Below are 23,364 nucleotides of genomic sequence, written 5' to 3'. Positions count from 1 at the left end.
TTCTCAACATGGTGGAATTACTGTGACCGTTCTATGGATTAAGAAACCGAGACTTTGGGAAGTTAAGCAAATTGCCCAAGGTTATACAGCTAGTAAGTAGCAGATTTAAGGTTCAAATCCAGGTTTATCTGGCCCCAAAGCTAGTCTCATTGTATCACATTTATTTAATTTAGGATTGGATTTAGAACCTCTTCTCTAATAGAACTTTGTCTCCTCTCAAGATATGGTGGTGTTATGTCTTAATCCTACAGCAAATATACCTTGTGACAAGTGACATGTGTTAAGGTCACAGAGGCTACATAGTAAAAGAGAATAGAGTCACCAGTAGGTAGGGGCACTGTAGAATTCTCTGTCTTTCCTTTTTTTTTTATTTTATTTTATTTATTTATTTTGAGTTCGATCTCACTCGTCACCCAGACTGGAGTGCAATGGTGCGATCTCGGCTCACTGCAACCTCCACCTCCTGGATTCAAGCTATTCTCCTGACTTAGCCTCCTGAGTAGCTGGGATTACAGGCACCTGCCACCACACCCAGCTAAGTTTTGTACGTTTAGTAGAGACAGGGTTTTGCCATGTTGGCCAGGCTGGTCTCAAACTTCTGACCTCAGGTGATCCGCCTGCCTCGGCCTCCCAAAGTACTGGGATTACAGGTGTGAGCCACCGTGCCCAGCCTGTCTTTCCATTTTTACCCTAGGGATTTGATAGTTTAGCTAAAGGCACAGTAGTTTAAAAACACAAATATCTGTGTACAGACAGACTTGTTTAGCTCAGTGATTCTAATTGTATTTATTTATTTATTAGAGACAAAATTATGCTCTATCATCCAGGCTGGGGTACAATGGTGCGATCATAGCTCACTATAACATTGAACTCCTGGGCTCAAGTGATCCTCCTGTCTCAGCCTCCCGAGGAGTAGCTGTGACTACAGGCATGCACCCCCACACCCAGGTAATTGTTATGTTGCCCAGGCTTGTCTCAAACTTCTGGCCTCAAGCAATCCTCCTGCTTGGGCTCCCCAAAACTCTGGGATTCACAGGTGTGAGCTACCACATCTGGCCATGGTCCTCTAACTTTAATATATTTATGGATTACTGGACAGGGCTCTATGCCTCAAACTAAATATACTAAAGTTTATAGGCATTTAAAGGGATTATCAAAGGTAATTTTGAATATATGTACATTTCACCTTCCTGGGTTGCTTTAAAACCCAATTTCCTCCTAAAACGTGACTGTTTGGTGCTTAAGAGCACAAACATAGAAGCAGACCTGCGTGGGTTAAAATCCTGACTTGGCCACTCATTGACTGTGCGACCTTGGGCAAGTTACTTAAACTCTCTTAAATTTCCTCATTTGTAAAACAGGATACAAATGTTGTGAGAATTTAATGACTTACTGTGTATATATATACACATATATAATATAAACATTTCATATAGGCCCTGGCCCAGGGATAAACCCTCCATAATTGATAGCTATTGTCATTTCTGTTATCATCCCAGGAGCTTTCCTAGGAACAGACAACCCACATGTACACAATCTCTCAAGGCTTCCTAGCTAGCTTTGGAATTCTGAAGCTGCCTTCCATCCCTTGTGGCATATTAAACAGCCTGTTGTGCTGCTGAAGGCTTGTTATCTCTCCAAATTACATTCTCTCTTCTTGGGATCATAAATAATTCCTGCACTCAAAGGAGCTGGTTTCTCTTGCACATCTCTAGCACCAAATGACCTGAGTTGCTCCTTGCAGAAGAGGATCTTGACAAACAGTGGAGCCATAAGTCAGGCTCCTTGAAACACTTTTATGAGCGCCTTAATGAGGGAGATGAGCTGTCATCAGGAACTCGTCCTGTCCTTCCTGACCACAGGAAATGAGCTCTTTGTGCTCAAAAGGTTTCCAAAGCTGAGGCGCAAAGAGTTTTCAGGAAGTGGGCCAGGGATGAGAAGTTGTTGACTCAGAGAATCCCAGGGCTAAACAGCCCCTATCCTGCCATTCACCCTAGAGGGTCAAATGACTCATGGTCTTATTGCAGTAATAGCACCAAAGGGTGGTGTGTGTGTGTGTGTGTGTGTGTGTGTGTGTGTGTGTGTGTGGTGGTGTTGATCCTCCCCAGTTCCCCACTATGTGCACACTCCAACAGCCAACCTATTCCCCCCGACAAAAAGATACCGCAGAATAGAACACTGGTTAAGAGCATTGTCTCTGGAACCAAAGAACCAGATTTGAATCCTACTTCCACTATTCTACAATCTGTGCGATGTTAGGAAACTTGCTTAACCTCTCTGCATATCAATTTCCACATCTGTAAAATGGAAATAATAACAGTGCCCATTTTATAGACTGTTGTTAGGATGAAATGAGTTACTAACATAAACTGCTTAGAACACCCCATGGTATACACTAGAGAAGTATTTGCTAATTAAACAAGAATAAGTGTATAAATCCAGTACAAACAACATACTTTCTATAGAGGCCACTACAGCCTTAAGTGAAGTGCCCTAGGCCCTCTCCGATGTGCTGCCCTCCAACCCCTTTCTGATTGTCATATAAATGTTGCCCAGGAGCAGGAAGACACGTGCTTGGGAACTTTGGTTTGGGCCTGGCTCTGCCACATTCCTTGCTCTGTGAACTTGGCCAAGTTATTTCACATCTCTGAGCCATAGTTTTGTTATTTGTGAAATGAGACTAATTTCCTCCCAGAGTTGTTCTGAACATTCAATCAGATAGTGTCTGGCAAGAGGTGATGAGGGCCTGAACTGGATAGAGGTCATATATCATCAAAATCACCCTCTTCTTTACCTGAGTTGTTTCTGGTAAACATCGTTGCTCTACATTAATGAGAATTACTAACATTTATGGAGCACTTACCCTGGCCTTGTGCTATGTACATCATTTTATTTAATCCTCAAAATAAACCTAAGCCTCTGAGAGATTAAGTAACATGTTCAAGAAGATCACACTGTCAGTCAGTGGCTGAGCCAGGATCCAAGCCGGGACTATCTGATTCCCAAGTCCATGCTAATAACCCACCATGCTACATGCAGGCCTCCAACTCCAGCTTGGCTCATAGGACCCAGGGAATGTGTGTTATATTTCTTTAGCACCCTTCCCCCATCCATATATACACTCTCTCCAGTCACCCACCAGCACCAGGCATAGTAGGTGCTCCATACACATTTACTGAATGAGTGAAAATAAGTCACTATGACATCCTTTTATAGTGATAAAAGTCCATTTCTTCTTGAGCTGTCCCTGGTGGGAATAAAAGCAGCTGGTGACCCTCCTTCCCACCCCCTAGCATCCTTTCTGATAAATAATAATGTGGGATGCCTCCCTCCTTTCCCCATGGGAGAGTTAGGCTTCTTGGCATCAGAGATCCACAATAGACACAGTGATGACTCATCTTCAGTGTGCATTTGGAGCAATGTCAGGACCCCTGGAGCTTTTTAGGGCTCTGTTAATATGCATCAGTAGGGTGATTTCCAAATAATGGCGTTGGATAGATGTATTTGCTGGGGGTGCCCTAACAAAATACCACAAACTGGGTGGCTTAAAACAGCCCAAGTTTAATCTCTTACAGTTTAAGAGGCCGTAAGTCTGAAATCAAGATGTCATTAGGGTTGGTTCCTTCTTGGGGCATCAGGGGGAAAATCTGTTCCATGCCTCTCTCCCAGTTTCTGGTGGCTGGCAGCAATCCTTGGCACCCCTTGGTTTGTGGATGTGTCACTCCAATCTCTGCCTCTGTTGCCACATGGCGTTCTCTCTGTGTGTCTGTATCCCAATTTGCCTCTTCTTGTAAGGACACCAGTCATGGTATTAGGGCCCACACCAATCCAGTATGATTTTGTCTTAACTTGATTACATTTGCAAAGACCCTATTTCTGGATTAGGTCACAGTCACAGGGACTGGGGGCTAGTCTCTGTGAATATCCTTTGAACATATCCTTTTGGGGGACATAACTCACAATAATATGTTTGGGGTAGAGTGGAGAGGAGATGGAAAATGAAGGGAGGGAATGAAGAGAAAGGGGAGGTTGTTCATGAGGGGCAGATCACATGAACAGAATGAACTGTGACCAAGGGTTCCTCAAGAATGGGCCAGACTTTTTCTTCTAGGCCAATTCCATTCTTTCCCAAAGAAGTCTCCAGCTCACAGACTTACAATACCAGTGCTGGAAGGGACGTTGGGGAGTCATTCATTCACTCAACAAATAATTATCAAATATTCTTTGAGGAGCTGGGCAGAGAGAAAATACGTGGTCTGAAGAAACTGTGGCCCAGAAGGTGGATGTGAATTGTCTAAGATCACACATCAAGTTAGAATACAGCCAGGAACAGAACAAGGTATGTCAAACAGGGTATGTCAAACAAGGTATGTCAAAGTCCAGACCTGAGCCCTTTTGATGACTACTAGGAAGGTTATCAGTCCCTCTGGACCTGGACTTTTGGTGCGTAGACAGATCTAAGTTTTTAAAAGATGTTTGTGTTCTGAGGTGCATGACCAACTTCCCCGAGCTTCCATAGGTTGGTCCAGTATTTGAGGGTCGTTGGAGCCTTGGACAAAGTTAGAAACACACCCTCTCTAAAAGTGCAATTCTTCTCATTGGTCTAATTAGTTGCCTAATCCTTGAAACATCATCTCTGGGTGCAACAGCAAAATTGGGTGTAATGGAACTCCTTGGGGCAGAGACAACATCTTGTTCATCTTTTCTGTCCCCAGTGCTAATACAGAAACCATGGTGGAATCAGCCCTCAATAACCATTTGTTCAATGAATGAAAGAGCATTGCTCCAGTTAGTACCAAGGGCTATTTATGTCTTACTGTTTCTATATCCCATGCTCAGTGGCAGTGCTGAGTTGGTTTAAGATACCTGAATTCCACTCTCAAAGTCACAGTTGTTTTGACGTGAATATTCCATTTACTGCTACATCATTAGAAGAGATGGTATTTTGATTCCATTATTGGCTGATACAAATATTATCCTGCCTCGAGCTGTCATGATGTGAGATATCAGTCTGGAGCAGTGAGCCTGAAAACTGGGGCAGGCCAGGGTCAGAGATGGGGTCAACCCAGCAGGAGTTGTCAGATCAGAGCAGGGGTGAGAAGGAGGTCAGACTGGAGATCAAAGTCCAGGAACTAGGGCAGGTACTGTCAGTCCTGACTCTCCCAAGGACGGGGGCCTGCTAGCCAGAGCCCTTTGGGAAAGCGGCTCATAAGCAGGTCCTCTGAGCAGGCTTTCTGTTTGAAGGTCCTCAGAGGGTTCTTTGTAATTGATCTGGGTTTGAGGTCCCCCCTCACAAGGGGGATATAATCAGTCAACATTATTCCGCAGACCTTATGTTCACATAATCAGATAAACTTTAAAAACCTGGAAACAACCTTGTTTATTCTGGCCATATGGCTCTGGGCTTACTGCTGATTTTTAGATGCACAGTTTTAGGTCTGATTCTGGCTGTGCATCAGAATCACCTGTGAAATTTGTTAAAATACGGATTTTCAGGTTCCACCCCCAGAGATTCTGATTCCCTAAATCTGGGACAGGCTGCTCACATCTTGAGAGGCAGTGATACAGTGGCTGAGTGTGGACACTCGGGCCCGGCTGCTTAGGTTTTTGATGTTTTTCTCACTAGACCAGTGAACTTGAATGAATTTCTTAATGCTTCTATGCCTCAGTATCTTATCTATTAAAGGGAATAATAATAATATTCAGCTCCTTGGTTTGATGTGAAGATTAATGATTTAATACCTGCAAAGTTTTGGAATACTAAGTGCTCAATAAATAATGCTTACTATTGTTATTTTTCTTTTTTACCAGGCTCTACAAATGACTTAGAAGCACAGTCCTTCCTTCACTCATTCATTCATTTGTTCTAGAACTAAACATTGAGTACTCCTACCTGCCAGGACCCAGGCTAGATATACATAATTCTCCCCAGCTTTTTGTTTCATTTTATTTTTGGAGACAAAGTCTTGCTCTGTCACCCAGGCTGGAGTGCAGTGGTGCAATCTCAGCTCACTGCAACCTCGACTTTCCGCGCTTAGATGATCCTCCTGCCTCAGCCTCCTGAGTAGCTGGGACTACAGGTGCACACCATCATGTCTGGCTCATGTTTTGTATTTTTAGTAGAGATGGGGTTTCACCATATTGCCCAGACTGGGCTTAAGCCACCTGCCTGTCTCAGCCTCCCAAAGTGCTGGGATTACTGGGTGAGCCACTATGTCCAGCCTCTCCCCAGTTTATGGCCTACCTGGGAAGTCAGTATGGGGAAGCACTGTTTTACTCATTACCTTTAGCTCTCCAAACCCTTATTGGATTCTGAGGCTCTGGGCTTCACCTCTGGTGTCCCTTAGGCACAATGACCTTCATTTTATAATCTTGAAATAGAGCAAAGTGGAAAAAACATAAGAATCTATTGGACTTGGTGTTGCATTTTCTAGTTGCATGGCACTGAACAAATCACATGCAAAAGACCTTCTGTCTCCTGCCTTCCCTGAATCCCTGTTCTAGAAATGGCCTTGCTCCTCTTGTATCTAGAAGGCTGGGAGAACAGTCAAATATACCTGTGCTTCCACCCCTCACCCCAGGCCACAGATGATTGGTCAAAGTGGACACCTGACCCAAACTAAACCAATCATATCCCATCTCCAGGCCCCTGAAGCCATTCTGCCTGACTCTGGTTGCTCTCTGGAAAGGAGGTGGTATAAATGCAGGAGCCGTTGGCTGCAGACATTTTCCACCATGCATAGCAGAAAATAGAGCCAGTCAGTCTTCAGTGAGAAAGAAAAGTCAATGCTTGGGTTTTTCATGGTGCTAAGGTTCCAGATTGCTTCCCTAACCCGGGGCCCAGCACCATCTCCAGCTTTGGATTCTGTGACTCGTCAATTGCCCTTATAGTAGTTCTTCTTTGTGCTTAAGTCTGATGTAGGGGGCATAACTTGTTTTTACCTGATGCCTGGAAGTCAGGCTTTATCCCCAACAGCTGGTCCTCCCATGCTCAAGATGTCTGTTTCCCAAGGGCTGCTTAAGGGAGAAGTAAATTCAGGGATCCTGGTCTGGAGTCTCGAGACCAAAAAACCCTAGCCCAGCTCTGGGCCTCTGTTGCTATTTTAATAAGCTTTTGGGCCGGGGATCTTTAAGCACAGAGAGGAGGAAAGGGCCTGCCTGAGGTCTTGAATACTAGTTGGGTGTCTGGCCAGGCTTTCATGGAGGGGATTCTTATTTCTAACATTCCCTGTCCAAAGAAGAATCTTGTGAAGAGCCATAGTCTCTTCTGCTGCCTGTCATGCCCAGGGCCTGTTCTGATTCTTCATACTCACAATTCCTCAGACACTGATACCCTTTCCAAATTGAGCTGGATTTCCCATACACACCTGGAATTGGTGCTTAGGACTTATCTATCTCTCTTGTGACTGGGGGCTAAGACGTGGAGCAGGAAGGTGAAGTGCAGCGGTTTCCATCCCACTATTAGGTAAGCTTCTGGTGTTTTCCTTATTTTAGGCCTGCCTCTCCTAGCATGTCACGGAGCTGATTTACGTTATCTCCTCCAGCACCTCTTTTGATCAGTTACATATCAGTTCCTCCATTTTCCAGACAAGGCTGACATTTAGCTGGTTTGCACCAGTATAGCCTCAGGTGCTTGTGAGTAGCAAAATATTTTTCTATTGATTGCTGCTCTAAGCCCTCTAAGTGCCCAACTCCAACCTTCCTTGACACTCCCAGTTCCTCCCCCAGGATCCCTCAGACCTCTGCAGCTTCCAGCAACTAAAGAGTTAATAACTGGCACAGCAGGGACCTCCAGGGTCTCTACAACTTTGTCTTGGACACTTCGCCTGCTTTCTGATCCATTCCTGTCCTGCCTTACTTGTCAGATATTTTAAATATCCTTATTTACAGATAAGGTTTAGAGAAGTTAACTTAATTCATTCTTTCACATGGTCATTCATTCATTCAGCACATTTTTGTTGAGGGGCAGCTTTCTGCCAGCCCTGAGCTAAGTGTCGAGGATACAATGCTGAACCAAAGTGTCATGGAAGAGTCCAGCTTGGTGCAGAGACAGATGAAAAATTAGGAGCTAAGTAGACAAACATATACTAACAAACTGACTAGTGCTCCAAAGAGAAAGCATGGACAGAATCATGTAGAGACTCGCTTTTAGACAAGAGACCTTTGAAGGACTTTAGAAATTAACCAGACAAACAAAGGGCAGAGCTATTCGGGCACAGAGGGCACAGCAGATATGAAGAATATGGCATTAGGTGAACTTGCCCAAGATTACCCGGCAGAGAAGGGATAGGGCTTGGTTCTGGGTCCTGGTCTTCCTGGCTCTGAAGTCTTTGTTCTTTCTGTCCTCCTGGGTTGTTTTGCCTCTGCCCATTCAGCCCCCTTTCCTCAATCCTTGGATGTGGACCTCAGATCTGCAAATCACTACTGTACTACCTATACCATAAAAAGTTACCCTTGGCCAGATGCAGTGGCTCACGCCTGTAATCCCAGCACTTTGGGAGGTTGAGGCAGGAGGATCATCTGAGGTCAGGAGTTTGAGACCAGCCTGACCAATATGGTGAAACCCCATCTCTACTAAAACTACAAAAATTAGCTAGGCATGGTGGTGCATGCCTGTAATCCCAGCTACTTGGGAGGCTGAGGCAGGAGAATCACTTGAACCTGGGAGGCGGAGGTTGCAGTGAGCCGAGATTGCACCACTGAACTCCAGCCTGGGTGACAAAGTTAGACTCTGTCAAACAAACAAACAAACAACAATAACAAAAACTACCATTGTAATATATAGCACAGCCGTGCCTCAGCCAGAGGCCTCCTGCTACCTCAGCAGGTACATATTTCACCTAATTGAGCCATCCAATCTCCAGAGGTACAAAAGAATGTTAGAAAAGTTACACAAGGACAGCTGTCTACAAAGCTAAACGCTGGTAGGGGTGGGAGAAGGCACTTTCACTCCCCCACATAGTGCCTGCTCTGGCACCAATTCTGCCCACAGCTCCTCTGACGGCAGTTTTATGCATGATCCTGATCCACCTTCTCCACCCCTGGGCAGAGCTGAGTAGCCCAAGTGTGGGTACCAGGCCCCAGGGCAGGCAATCTACAGGCAAGGAAGAAGCAAGAACAGATGAGCTAACCTCACAAATTTGAACCAAAGGAAGACTGCTCGCAGAGCAGAAAGTGAGGACGTGGAGCAGGAGGGAGAGAAGGCAGCAGAGGCACCAAGGAAGCATGGCCTGACTTTCGGCAGACACTGCTGATTGCCTCCCAGTATCTGTTATCCTCAGTGCTGACAAGTGTTTAACAATGGGCTCTTGGTGTGTGGAAGGTGTGGCAGGGGCGGAGCCCAGATCTGTAGTGTTTGCCAATTTCTGTGGTGTAAGTATTCCTATCAAGGCTGATTTCAAGTCATGACAATGAATGCAGAAATGGGGGAAAAATGCATGCCATTGCCTTTCATGAGCCTATGACAGCCAGCTCCAGGACAGAAGACACCATTGAATTTCCTCCTCCTTCTCCTTCTCCTCTTCCTCCTTCTTCTTCTCCTCCTCCTCTTCTTTCTTTCCTCCCCTTCTTCTTCCTCCTCCTCCCCTTCTTCCTCTTTCTCTTCCTTCTTCCTTCTCATTCCTCCTCCTTCCTCCTCTTTTTTCCTCTTTCTTCCTCTTCTGTTCTCCCCCGATCTTTCTCCTTCTTCTTCCTTCTTTCTTCTTTTTCTAATGGGAAGCCTTCTTCTAGTTTCATCAGGGCATGTGGCTACTTGGCTAGAAACTACATTTCCCAGCCTCCTCATATTATGTATGGCCATGTAAGTATGATTTGAGGAATGAGCTGTGAGCAGAAATGATATGGGCAACTTCTGTGTCACATCCTTCAAAGGATCACTGGGGGCCCTACTTACTTCCTTTCCCCCTTCCTGAGGGTGGAATGCAGACATGGCATAAGAGAGGACAGACCCAGAGGGGATAGCAGGAGCAATAAGTTAGAGAGAACCTAGGTTTTTGGACAACCTCATGGGGTAGAGCTTCCTAACAACCTCTGTACCATTTCATGAGAGAGAGGTATTTGTGTGCCTTACTAAGACTCGTATTAGATTGGTGCAAAAGTAATTGCGAGTTTTGCCATTGCAAGTAATGACAAAAACTGAGATGGCTTTTGCACCAACCTATTTTGGAGCCTCTTTATTATGGCAGCTTACCCTGAACACCAGCTAGTACTTAGCTCTAGAGCTACCTGGGGTTTGATGCATTTTAGGGATATCTTCACCACAAACCCCACCTTCTCTTTTAAAGTGTTCCAAATGATTCGTTTATATTATAACCAAGGGTTATTAGTCAGCATTTGCTAATCTGTGCTACAGAAACCACCCCAAAATCTCAATGACTGACAACCACAAAGATTTTCTTCCCACTTATGTTAATAACAACTGCAGATTATTTAAACTTCTGTAAGGTCTTTCCTGGCTCTAAGATGCTAATGTCTAATTTCACCATTCCGAGCGAATTCTTTATTTTAAAACTACCTTGAAAGATAATCGTGATAAACTGCCAATTTCTGGTCATCTGCTCATTCAATTTAGCTGTTCAATCAAAAGTTGATAGTGTGCTGTCTGTGCCAGGCTCTGCTCTAGGCACTGGGGGTAGAGGAATGAGTCAGACCTGGTCTTTTGCTTCCAGGAGTTCATAGTCTGTTGGAGGAGACAGACAAGTATATGGATAATGGTAAACCTGAGATATATATCTTAATTACAAAACAGAGTGATCAGAGCTATAAAGAAGATGTACAAGATGCTGTATCAAACTAGGAGGAAGTGGCTTCCTCAGGCTGGATGTGGTGCTAACCAGTGAGGGAAGATACAGGGAGAACAGCAGGTAGAGGGATGAAGATGATGAGTTCAGGCTGGGAACTGGGGGACATAAGGGAGGAGGTGCGTGGCAGGCCAGTGGATAGCTGAGACTGAGGTTGGAGGAAGGTGTAGGTTCAGGATGTGGATTGGGGTCATTTGCAAATAGGTGGTCACTGAAGTCACAATAGCACATGAGATTGTGATTTTCCTTCTGTACATTATCCCTGGATGTTGAGCTAAGAACAGGGTCCTGAACTCCCAGCGGCCTGACCTCACAAGGTGGCCACACATACCAGTATTTCCCAGGGAGGGCCCTGAAAGGGATTGACCTAAGCTGGGTACAACAGTGTACATGTTGGCCCTGAAGGAACAAACGTGCAGCACCAATTCTGTTTTATGGCCTTGTCTGATGCTGGAACACGTAGAGAGGGCACCAGGTCATCCTCGGTGCAACAGGGACATAAATCAGGCAGCGTCCTGCTTCCTGTGGCCCCAGCCAAGGAGGACAGGACCTACCCAGCCCTAACTGGGATCAATTACAGGCCATTCCTCGGCCAACCCGAGCTTACTTCCACAGAGCTATGCAGGCCTGGCCCCAGGAGGCCCTGTGGAGAAGCAGCTCTTAGACTGTGTCTGTGACAGGATGCAGAGCTCTAACTTGGGCAGGGCAAAGGAGACAGAGTTTTTGCCTAAGTGAAAAGGGTAAAAATGATAATCAAACAACGATGTCTCCTTCCATTGATGTGATGGGCCAGGTACGTGCCAAATACTTTACATTAATTTCATTTTAAACTCAATAACCTTCTAAAGTGGGTTTTATTGCTGAAATCATTTTACAGATGAATAAACAGGCTCAGTGAGATGGAGTGATTTGCCCAAAGCTACCCATTAGGAAGTGTTGGAGCCCCCAATTCATACCCGGGTCTGTCTGCCTCCAGAGACTGAGTTTAAAAAATGACAAAGAGACAGCAGGCCCAGGCAACCTGTTTTTTGGAGTCAAATAGGTTTGGATTCAAATCCCGACTTTGCCATTTTCTAACTTTGTGATCTGAAGCAAGTCAATGTCCTTCTGAAGCCTCAGTTTTTTTCTTCTATGAAGCAGGGAGAGCAGAACCTAGCTGGCAACATTATTATAAAGATTAAGAATAATGTATATAAGATGTATATGAATGCTTGATAAATGGTAATGTTACTATCACCATCACCATCCTTATTCTTGCCTGTTATCTTTGCTTACCATGTTCAAGTAGATGGCAGAGTGCATGCAAAGCTTGCAAGCATGAGAGAGGCAGCATTTTTGGAGAGCTGAATCCAGCCTTACTTGATTATGAGAAAGAGGGGTGCACTCTTGCAAGTCTAGGGAAAGGTGGTGTATTTTAGGGATAATTGTGGATCCTATCTTGTATGGTTTGGCTGTGTCCCCACCGAAATCTCACCTTGAATTGTAATAATCCCCATGTGTCAAAGGCAGGGCCAGGTGGAGATAATGGAATCATGGGGGTGGTTTCCCCCATACTGTTCTCGTGGCAGTGAATAAGTTTCACAAGACCTGATGGCTTTATAAATGACAGTTCCCCTGCACAAGCTGTCTTGCCTGCTGCCGTGTAAGACATGACTTTGCTCCCCATTCACCTTTCACCATGATTGTGAGGTCTCCCCAGCCACGTGGAACTGTGAGTCAATTAAACTGCTTTCCTTTATAAATATTACCTAGTCTCAGGTATGTTTTTATTAGCATCGTGAGAACAGACTAATATGCTATCTATGGAAAGCCAAGAGCAGAGACTGGAGCCTGGAGGTGGCACTGGACCCATCGTGGTTCTGGGTCCTCCGCAGGCTGGATGCATGGTTCACCTCAGATGCAGTGAGCCTGTACATCACGTGCTGCTTCAGTCCTTCCTGCTGGAACCTGCAGGAAGTTTTGGTTTCCCTAGCACTTGGGCATGCATGTGGTCCATTGTAGCTTCATTAGCTCTCTCTACATTGTAAACTTCAGTCTTAGATCCTCTCGGTAAGTGGCTCATTATTTGTTACTTTAGTTCAGAATCTACGAGAGAGAACCTAATTGGTCTAAGCTCACCATTTTATGCAGCACGAATCTGAATGAAGGAGGCATTCATACCTGAATAAAATCAGGCTTCTGTGGGGTAAAAAGAAAGTAAGGGGTGGAGGATAGTTGCTGGGAAGGCAATCACCAGTGACCACTACGTTATACAAATCATTATTGAATCACAAATGGTGATAAGCACTTGGAAGAGGTACAGGGTGCTAAAAGAGAGGGTAACAGGAGGACCTAAATTATACTGGGTGTCAGGGAGGAGGTTTCATAAGGCCTATAGATTGCCTTCCTTATAGCCAATACTCTATTACTTAGAGTACAGGTCAAGCTGCTATAATAAAAAAGTCCCCAAAGTATAATAGCTTAAATGAGATATGAGTTTATTTTATAGTCCAAAGAGGAGCAGTCCATGGCTGCAGGGCCAGCTCTGCTCCAGGGTGTCTTCTGGGGACCTGGTTGGTGAGTTGATGCTACTACCCTTAACATGAGGCTCCCACCTCTGGCTCCACAGCACAAGGATGCTCACATCCTAGTGGCAAGAACTCAGGGTGTCATGCCCAGCTGCAGGGGAGGATGGGGAAGCTAGAGTACTACTGGACATCTGTATTCTCCAGTAAAACTCTGTGGGGGATGTTGAACAAAAGGAACGGATGGAGGCTCATTGAGGGCAATCCCAAGCCTCTGCTATGGGTATCCTGCCCTTCGGGGAGGAGATGAAGAGCTCAAGGGCTTTGAAATAGTTAGATGCAGTAGGGAGGCCCAGTAAGATGAGGACAAAGGGAGCCCACTGGGCTTGGCATTTAAGAATTTCTATGGCCTCAAAGGGCAGGAGCCAGTCTGTAGGGTTGAGGGTGAGAAGTGAAGATATGGAGCTGGAAGAATTAGACAACTCTTTTGAGTCATTTGGAAGAGCAGGGAAGGAAAGAGAGACAGAAATAGCCAAATCTAGAGCAAAAGAACAAAGGAGGGCTTTCCAAAACCATTTGGGAGAACTTTGAGAATGTTTGCAGGCAAACAGAACTATTTTAGTAGAAAACAGTTTGAAGATGTGGGAAAGAGAGGAGTCAGTACCCCATCGAGGCAGCTCTCAGAGTAGGCAGGAGGGAATCAAGCACAAAGATGGAGAGAGAGAAACATTTCTTCTGAGATGAGAGGAAGGCAGTGAGGACAGATGGGGAAGTGGTTACATTTGTGGATATGGGGTGGGGAGGTGAGTCAAACAATCTCTGCCCTATAGCTCTTTTTTTCTGAGTAAACCAGGAGGGAGGGGATTCCTGGCATAGAAGGGGCAGAGTGAAGAATGAAGAAATGAAGAATGAAGAAATCTGTGCAGCCAGGCCTAGATTCAGTCGGGTTCAGGGTCATGTGACTTTGACTCACATATCCATAGTCTATCAAAGCCAGCTCAATCTAGCTTAGAGAAAAAGTATGAAGTTTTTTGTTTTTGTTTTTTGTGTTTGAGATGGAGTTTCACTCTTGTTGCCCAGGCTGAAGTGCAGCAGCGCAATCTCAGCTCACTGCAACCTCCTCCTCCTGGATTCAAGCAATTCTCCTGCCTCATCCTCCTGAGTAGCTGGGATTACAGGCATGCACCACCATGCCCAGCTAATTTTGTATTTTTAGTAGAGACAGGATTTCTCCATGTTGGTCAGGCTGGTCTCGAACTCCTGACCTCAGGTGCTCCACCTGCCTCGGCCTCCCAAAGTGTTGGGATTACAGGCGTAAGCCATCGCACCCAGCCTGGAGTATCTTAATACCAAAGCCAGGAGGGCCTCTGGGCTTCAGGAAGAACCTGGATCCAAGGAACTGGATAGCTCCATGCTCTCAGTGGGGTTCCATGGCATATGGGACAAGGAGGAAATGTGAAGAGTAGCCAAGCTTGAGATACCCCTGGGGATGCAGGAGTTCTAGAACCTTGAAAGGGAACTGAGTTTCTGCCCTGATTCAGGTGTGGGGTTGAAATACCAACATCTGAATCTAAATTACAGTATAGTTTCATTTGTAGCCATAAGTTGGGGAAGCTTGGAGGACATCTAAATTACATTTTGGGGAGCGTAACAGTAAGGATTCCAGCAGATAACAGTTGACACCCTCACACTGGGTAACCTGAGAAAAGTTTAATGAAGAGTCTTTACAAATGTGTGAGCAGGATTTAGCAAAAGCACAAGAGACAGTGCAGAACCTAGGGCCGGTGACAGCAAAACTAGACCTGAAAGTGTGAGAGGAAAGATAAGTTGCTTGAACTCAGAGAGGCCTCTGTGGAAAGGGCCACCCGGCAGGAGCTGAGATCTTCCACTGAGGGATGCAGCAGCCCATGGCAGCCTCGCAGGGGCGTCAGAGGAGTCCATATCTCACCCCTATCCTCCTCCCGCCCTCCAATCTCCTGCCAGTGCTCTCACTGACTCAGCCCAGCAGGAAGCCAGAGGATAAGAGAGCTCACTGATGTGGTTGGTTCCTAGAGTTTATGTGCTTGGCATCCAAAGCAAGGTGGAAAAAGGCAGAGAGTGGGTCTAGAGGGGCAAATGGAAGAGCCCAGGAGGCTTTTAATGGTTGTGCTTTGCACACACACCATAGATGCATTATCCTTGTCTGAATGCCTGACTGTGGCTTGTGACACTAACAGGAAAGCTAGAGGCCTCACCTTTGAGGGTAAAGAGCTCTCCAATAAAAGAAGGGTTCTGGCCTGGATTTACAAGGTAGCAGAAGAGAAAGTTTCTGAGAAAGAACTTAAACTTTGTCCATGATTAGGGCTTAGTTATGAACAAGTATGTTGGGCCAACTGGGAGAGAAGGAGGCAGCGACAGAGGGCAAATTGGAAGAAAAACTGTGAGGTAGAATCCATTCAACTGGATATGTAGTGTGGTTGACAGAATAACGGCCCCCCAAAGATGCTCACTTCCTCATCCCTGAAACCCTTGAATACATGACTTTACACAGCAAAAGGGACTTTGCAGGTATAATTAACTTAGGATTTTTTAATGGAAAGATTACCCTGGATTATCCAGGTAGGCCCAGTGTGATCACAAGGGACCTTATAAGAAGAAGGCAGCAGCCTGGGTAACAGAGCAAGACTCTGTCTAAGAAAAAAAAGAAGGCAGGAGGGATAGAGTCATAGAAAGCGATATGAGAACAAAAGTAGAGACTGAACAATAATGGTGACACAATCTATCAAATCCTCTGGGATACAGCAAAAGCAGTGCTAAGAAGAAAGTTAATAGTGTTAAATGCCTACATCAAAAAGTCTGAAAGAGTACAAATAGACAATTTAAGGTCACACCCCAAGGAACTAGAGAAATAAGAACAAACCAAACCCAAACCCAGCAGAACAGAAATAACCAAATGAAATTGAAACAACAAAAACAATACAAAAGATAAATGAAACAAAAGGTGCATTCCTTGAAAAGATAAATAAAATTGATAGACCATTAGCGAGATTAACAGAGAAAAGAGAAGATCCAAATAAGTTCAATTAGAAATGAAATGGGAGCTATTACAACCAATGCCACAGAAATACAAAAGCTCATTCAAGGCTGCTATGGACATCTTTATGAGCATAAACTAGGAAACCTAGAGAAGATGGATAAATTCCTGGAAATATACAACCGTCCTAGATTAAACCTGGAAGAAATAGAAACTCTGAAAGACCAATAGCAAGCAGCAAGATTGGAATGGTAATTAAAATGTTACCAACAAAAAAAAGTCGAGGACCAGATGGATTCACAGCTGAATTTTATCAGGCATTCAAAGAAGAATTGGTACCAATCCTATTGACACTCTTCCAAAAGAGAGAAAGAGGGAATCCTCCCTAAATCATTCTATGAAGCCAGTATCACCCTAATACCAAAAGCAGGAATGAATATAACAAAAGAAGAAAACTACAGACAAATATCCCTGAGGAACATAGATGCAAAAATCCTCAATAAAATGCGAGCTAACCGAATCCAATAGCATATCAAAAAGATAATCCACTACGATCAAGTGGGTTTCATACCAGGGATGCAGGGATGCTTTAACATCCACAAGTCAATAAATGTGATACACCACATAAAGAGTAAACAGAATTAAAAACAAAAATCACGTGATCATCTCAATAGATGCAAAAAAGCATTTGACAAAATCCAGCATCTCTATAATTAAAACCCTCAGCAAAATTGTCATAGAAGGGACATACCTTAAGGTAATAAAAGCCATCTGTGACAAACTCACAGCCAACATTATACAAAATGGCGAAAAGTTGAAAGTATTCCCCCTGAGAACTGGAATAAGACAACGATGCCCACTTTCACTACTTCTATTCAACACAGTACTGGAAGTCCTAGCCAGAGCAATCAGACAAGAGAAAGAAATAAAGGGAATATAAATCTGTAAAGAGGAAGTCAAACTGTCGCTGTTCACTGTTGATATGATTGTATACCTAGAAAATCCTAAAGACTCATCCAAAAAGCTCCTAGAACTGATAAGTGAATTCAGCAAAGTTTCAGGATACAAAATTAATGTACACAAATCAGTAGCACTGCTATACACCAACAGTGACCAATCTGAAAATTAAATCAAGAACTCAGCTCCTTTTACAATAACTGCAAAATAAATGAATAAATAAATAAATAAATAAAATACTTACGAATATGACTAATCAAGGAAATGAAAGACCACTACAAGGAAAACTACCAAACACTGCTGAAAGAAATCATAGACAACACAAACAAATGGAAACACATCCCATGCACATGGATAAGTAGAATCAATATTGTGAAAATGACCATATTGCCAAAAGCAATCTACAAATTCAATGCAATTCACATAAAAATATCACCATAATTCTTCACAGAATTAGAAAAAACAACCCCCAAATTCATATAGAACCATAAAAAAAGCCCACATAGCCAAAGGAAGACTAAGCAAAAAGAACAAATCTGGAGACATCACATTACTAAACTTCAAACTATATTATAAGGCCATAATCACCAAAACAGCATTGTACTGGTATAAAAATAGGCACAAAGACCAATGGAACAGAATAGAGAACCCAGAAATAAAGCCAAATACCTACAGCCAACTGATCTTTGACAAAACAAAAGCATAAAGTGGAGAAAGGACACCCTGTTCAACAAACGGTGCTGGGATAATTGGCAAGCCACATGTAGAAGAATGAAGCTGGATCCTCATCTCTCACCTTATACAAAAATCAACTCGAAGTGGATCAAAGACTTAAATCTAAGACCTGAAACCATAAAAGTTCTAGAAGATAACATCGGAGAAACCTTCTAGACATTTTGGCTTAGGCAAAGACTTCAGGACCAAGAACCCAAAAGCAAATGCAACAAAAACAAAGATAAATAGATGGGACTTAATTAAACTGAAAAGCTTCTGCACAGCAAAAGAAATAATCAGCAGAGTAAATAGACAACCCACAGAGTGAGAGAAAATCTTCGCAAATATGCATCTGACAAAAGACTAATATACAGAATCTACAAGAAACTCAAACAAATCAGCAAGAAAAAAAACCAAACAATCCCATCAAAAAGTGGGCTTAGGACATGAATAGTCAATTCTCCAAATAAGATAAACAAATGGCCAACAAACATATGAAAAAATGCTCAGCATCACTAATGATCAGGGAAATGCAAATCAAAACCACTATGTGACACCACCTTACTCCTGCAAGAATGGCCATAATCAAAAAATAAAAAAAATAATAGATGTTGCTGTGGATGTGGTGAAAAGGGAACACTTTTACACAGCTAGTGGGAATGTAAACTAGTACAACCACTGTGGAAAACAGTGTAGAGATGCCTTAAAGAACTAAAAGTAGATCTACCATTTGATCCAGCAATCCTGCTACTGGGTTTCTACCCAGGGGAAAAGGAGCCATTATATGAAAAAAATACTTGCACACTGTACACCTGTACAGATACACTGTATTCAGTGTGCAGTCTTTTATCCTTCATCCCGCCACCCTTTCCCCTGAGTCCCCAAAGTCCATTGTATCATTTTTATGGCTTTGTGTCCTCATAGCTTAGCTCCCACTTATGAGTGAGAACATGCAATGTTTGGTTTTCCATTTCTGAGTTACTTCACTTAGAATAACGGTCTCCAATTCCATCCAGGTTACTGCGAATGCCATTAGTTCATTCCCTTTTCACCACATCCATGCCAACACCTATTATTGTTATTATTCTTTTTATTATGGTCATTCTTATAGCAGTAAAGTGGTATTACATTGCGGTCTTGATTTGTATTTCCCTGCTAATTAGTGATGCTGAGCATTTTTCATCTGGGTGATAGGTGCACTAAAATCTCAGAAATCACCACTGAAGAACTTATCCATGTAACCAAACACCATCTGTTCCCCAGAAACTGTTGAAATAAAAACAAATAAAATATAAAAGAAAATCAAGTTTCCCAAATTTTTTTCCCAAAAAAAATTTGGATTACAGAAAAGAAAGAAAAACCATAAACAACAAAAAAATAAAAATAAAAAGTTTCTGCATAGCAAAAGAAACCATCAACAAAGAGAAGAGACAAGCCAGAGAATGGCAGAAAATATTTGCGAACTACCCATCTGATAAGGGATTAATAACCAGAATATAGGAGGAGCTCAAACAACTTTATAAGAAAAAATCTAATAATCCAGTTAAAACATGGGCAAATTGTTTGGATAGACATTTCTCAAAAGAAGACATACAAATGGCAAACAGGCATGTAAAAAGTGTCCAACGTCATTGATCATCAGAGGCATGCAAATCAAAACTACAATGAGATATTTCTCAGCCCAGTTAAAATGGCTTATATTCAAAGGACAAGCAGTAACAAATGCTGATGAGGATGTGGAGATAAAGGAACCCTCATACACTGTTGGTGGGAATGTAAATTAGTACAATCACTATGGAGAAACAGTTGGAGGTTCTTCAAAAAACTAAAAATTGAGCTACCATATGACTCAGCAATCCCACTGCTGGGTCTATACCCAAAAGAAAGGAAATCAGTGTATTGAAGAGATATCTGCATTCCTATGTTTGTTGCACTGTTCATAATAGCCAAGATTTGGAAGCAACTTAAGTGTCCATCAGCAAATGATTGAATAAAGAAAATGTGGTACTTATACACAATGGAGTGCCACTCAGCCATAAAATGGAATGAGATCCAGTCATTTGCAATGACACAGATGGAACTGGAGGTCATTATGCTAAATGAAATAAGCCAGGCACAGAAAGCAAACATTGCATGTTCACACTTACTTTTGAGGTCTAAAAATCAAACAATTGAACTCATGGGGAGAGAGAATAGAAGGACAGTTACCAGAGGCTGGGGGGTTGTGGAGGAGGTTGGGATGGTTAGTTCATACAAAAAAATAGGAGGAATGAATAAGACCTAGTATTTGATAGCACAACAGGTGACTATAGTCAATAATAGTTTAATTGTATACTTTAAAATAACTAAAAGAGTATACTTGGCCAGGCGCGGTGGTTCATGCCTGTAATTCCAGCACTTGGGGAGGTTGAGGCAGGCAGATCACTTGAGGTCAGGAGTTTGAGACTAGCCTGGCCAACGTGGTGAAACCCTGTCTCTACTAAAAATACAAAAATTAGCCAGGCATGGTGGCAGGCACCTGTAATCCCAGTTACTTGGGAGACTGAGGCAGGAGAATTGCTTGAACCCAGGAGGCAGAGCGTACAGTGAGCCGAGATTGTACCACTGCACTCCAGTCTGGGTGACAGAGGGAGACTCTGTCTCAAAAACAAACAAACAAACAAACAAACAAACAACAAAAGAGTATACTTGGATTGTTTGTAACACAATGGATAAATACTTGAAGGGATAGATACCCCATTTTACAAGTTGTGATTACATATCACATGCCTGTATCAAAATATCTCATGTACCCCATAAATATATACACCTACTATGTACTCAAAAACATTAAAATAACAAAAAAAAAAAAAAAGAAAAAAAATAGAGGACAGAATGGGGCCACAAGCTGAGGAATATGAGGCCTCTAGAAGCTGAAAAAGCCAAGGAAGTGGATTCTCCCCTCAAGCCTCCAGAAGAATGCCCATTTTGGACTTTTGACCTCCAGGGCTGGGAGAGAATACATTTATATTGCCTTTAGCCATTACATTTGTGGTAATTTGTTATAGCAGCAATAGCAAACTAATACATCCAGTTATTATTAGGTCTCTCAAACATATTAGGGACTCAGTAAATAGTAGCTGAATGAATAAAGGAGTCTGGAATGAACAACAGAACTCAGCAGAGGATCTGAGGAATGGAGGTGGGTTGTGGCTCTGGGTCCAACATCTGTATGTATCTGTAGATGTGGGGAAAAATAGCCATCTTTCTTTTTTTTTTTTTTTGAGACGGAGTCTCGCTCTGTCGCCCAGGCCGGAGTGCAGTGGCGAGATCTCGGCTCACTGCAAGCTCCGCCTCCCGGGCTCACGCCATTCTCCTGCCTCAGCCTCCCGAGTAGCTGGGACTACAGGCGCCTGCCACCACGCCCGGCTAATTTTTGTATTTTTAGTAGAGACGGGGTTTCACCGTGTTGGCCAGGATGGTCTCCATCTCCTGACCTTGTGATCCGCCCACCTCGGCCTCCTAAAGTGCTGGGATTACAGGCGTGAGCCACCGCACCCGGCCGCCATCTTTCTAGATAATGTACCACCTCAGGACTTAAGCAATTCTGCTGTGGTTCTCCTCTAAGGGGACGCAGATCAGTTTCTCTATCCTTTTTGGAATAAAAAGGCAAGGTCCAGGATCAGGGTCCCAGGCGTTGATTTGCGAGGGGTGGCAGGCAGCAGTCGTGCAGAACTTGAAGAAACAGCCTAGAGCAAGTGGTGCCACATGAGCATCCACCACGTGGAGCACCAGAGTGAAGTCAAAGGCCAGCGTGGAGGAGGTGGTGCGAGCAGTGGCCCTGCCTGGCTGAGACAGTGCAGGAATCCCAAAGACACTGAGGGGCAAAGCAACCTTGTGATGGTTCTGAGTCCTGCAGTTACCTGGTTTGTGCATGTGGCAATACTGAGCTAGCACGATGTGTGTCCAAACGCTATTGTGGCCTTGTTCGAATGAAGGAGGTCTGTGGCCTCAAGATCAACCCTGTAATACAAAGGGAAGGAGCATGTTATGGATCATATTGTGTTCCCCCAAAAAAGATGTGTTGGAGTCCTGACTCCAGCACCTCAAAATGTGACCTTATTTGGAGGTAGAGTCTTTGCAGAGGCAATTACTTTAAAATGAAGTCATTATGGTGGACCCTAATCCAATATGATCAGTGTCCTTATAAAAAAGGGTCAATTTGAACCCAAAGCTAGGCCACATGGAGGGAAGACAATGTGCAGAGACACACGGAGAAGATGAACATTGACAAGCTAAGGAAAGAGGCCTGGAACAGAGCCTTTCCGCACAGCCCCCAGAAGGAACCGACCCTTCTGACGCCCTGATCTCACACTTCCAGCCTTCTGAACTGTGAGAGAATACATTTCTGTTGTTTAAGCCACCCAGGGAGTGGAACTTTGTTACAGCAGCCCTGGAAAACAAATGCAGAGCCATTCTCCCCTGTTGTGCTTCCTGGCACTGCACATCATCCTGGGGGCTCAGAAAGCTGTGAGGCCTGGCAGGTGAAGCACCAGGCACCCCATGGAGCAGCAGGAAGTGGCAGCTGTGCATGCCCTGCCCAGCAGCAGAGTGGGAGCAGCACACTGCCTGGGGTCCCTGGCAGCATGGCTGCAGGCATCTGCAGAGAGCAGCTGTGTGAAATCAGGCTCAGAAGGGTGGATAAGCTCCGCAGAGGAGTGTGGAGAGACCCTGGGGGTCAGCAATGCAGCAGTGCTACTGTGGGAATGGACTTGCTTTTAGCACAAGTGAGACCTGCCCTGGGAACCCATAAAACTTGGTAAGGGCTGGGCGTGGTGACTCAAGCCTGTAATTCCAGCACTTTGGGAGACCGAGGCGGGCGGATCATTTGAGTTCAGGAGTTCGAGACCAGCCTGGCCAACATGGTGAAACCCTGTCTCTACTAAAAAAAAAAAAAAACACAAAGATTAGCCAGGCCTAGTGTCAGGTACCTGTAATCCCAGCCACTTGGGAGGCTGAGGCATGAGAATCACTTGAACCCAGGAGGCGGAGGTTGCAGTGAGCCAAGATCGCGCCGCTGCACTCCAGCCTGGGAGATAGAGCGAGACTCTGTCTCAAAAACAAAAAAACAAAAACACACAAAACACAAAAAACAAAACTTGGTTGGGACACTTTCCAGGGGACTGGAGATGATCTGATTACTGAAAATTGTTTTCACAAACTCCCACAGATTGTCCCGACCCCTCCTCCCCTCTCCTCCTCTCCTCCTCTCCTCCCTCTCCATCAGCCGCTGGAGGTAGCACCTCTCCTCCTCCTTCTCCCATATTCTGGGACGTCAGTGCTCAAAGTCACCGTGCCCTGCATATTTCTGGGAGTGCTCTCCCCCTACCCCCAGATC

Source organism: Macaca fascicularis, chromosome 1, assembly GCF_037993035.2.
Source record: "Macaca fascicularis isolate 582-1 chromosome 1, T2T-MFA8v1.1".
Classification (NCBI taxonomy): domain Eukaryota; kingdom Metazoa; phylum Chordata; class Mammalia; order Primates; family Cercopithecidae; genus Macaca; species Macaca fascicularis.
The sequence above is the reverse complement of the archived record's forward strand: the minus strand, read 5'-3'. Positions refer to the sequence as shown.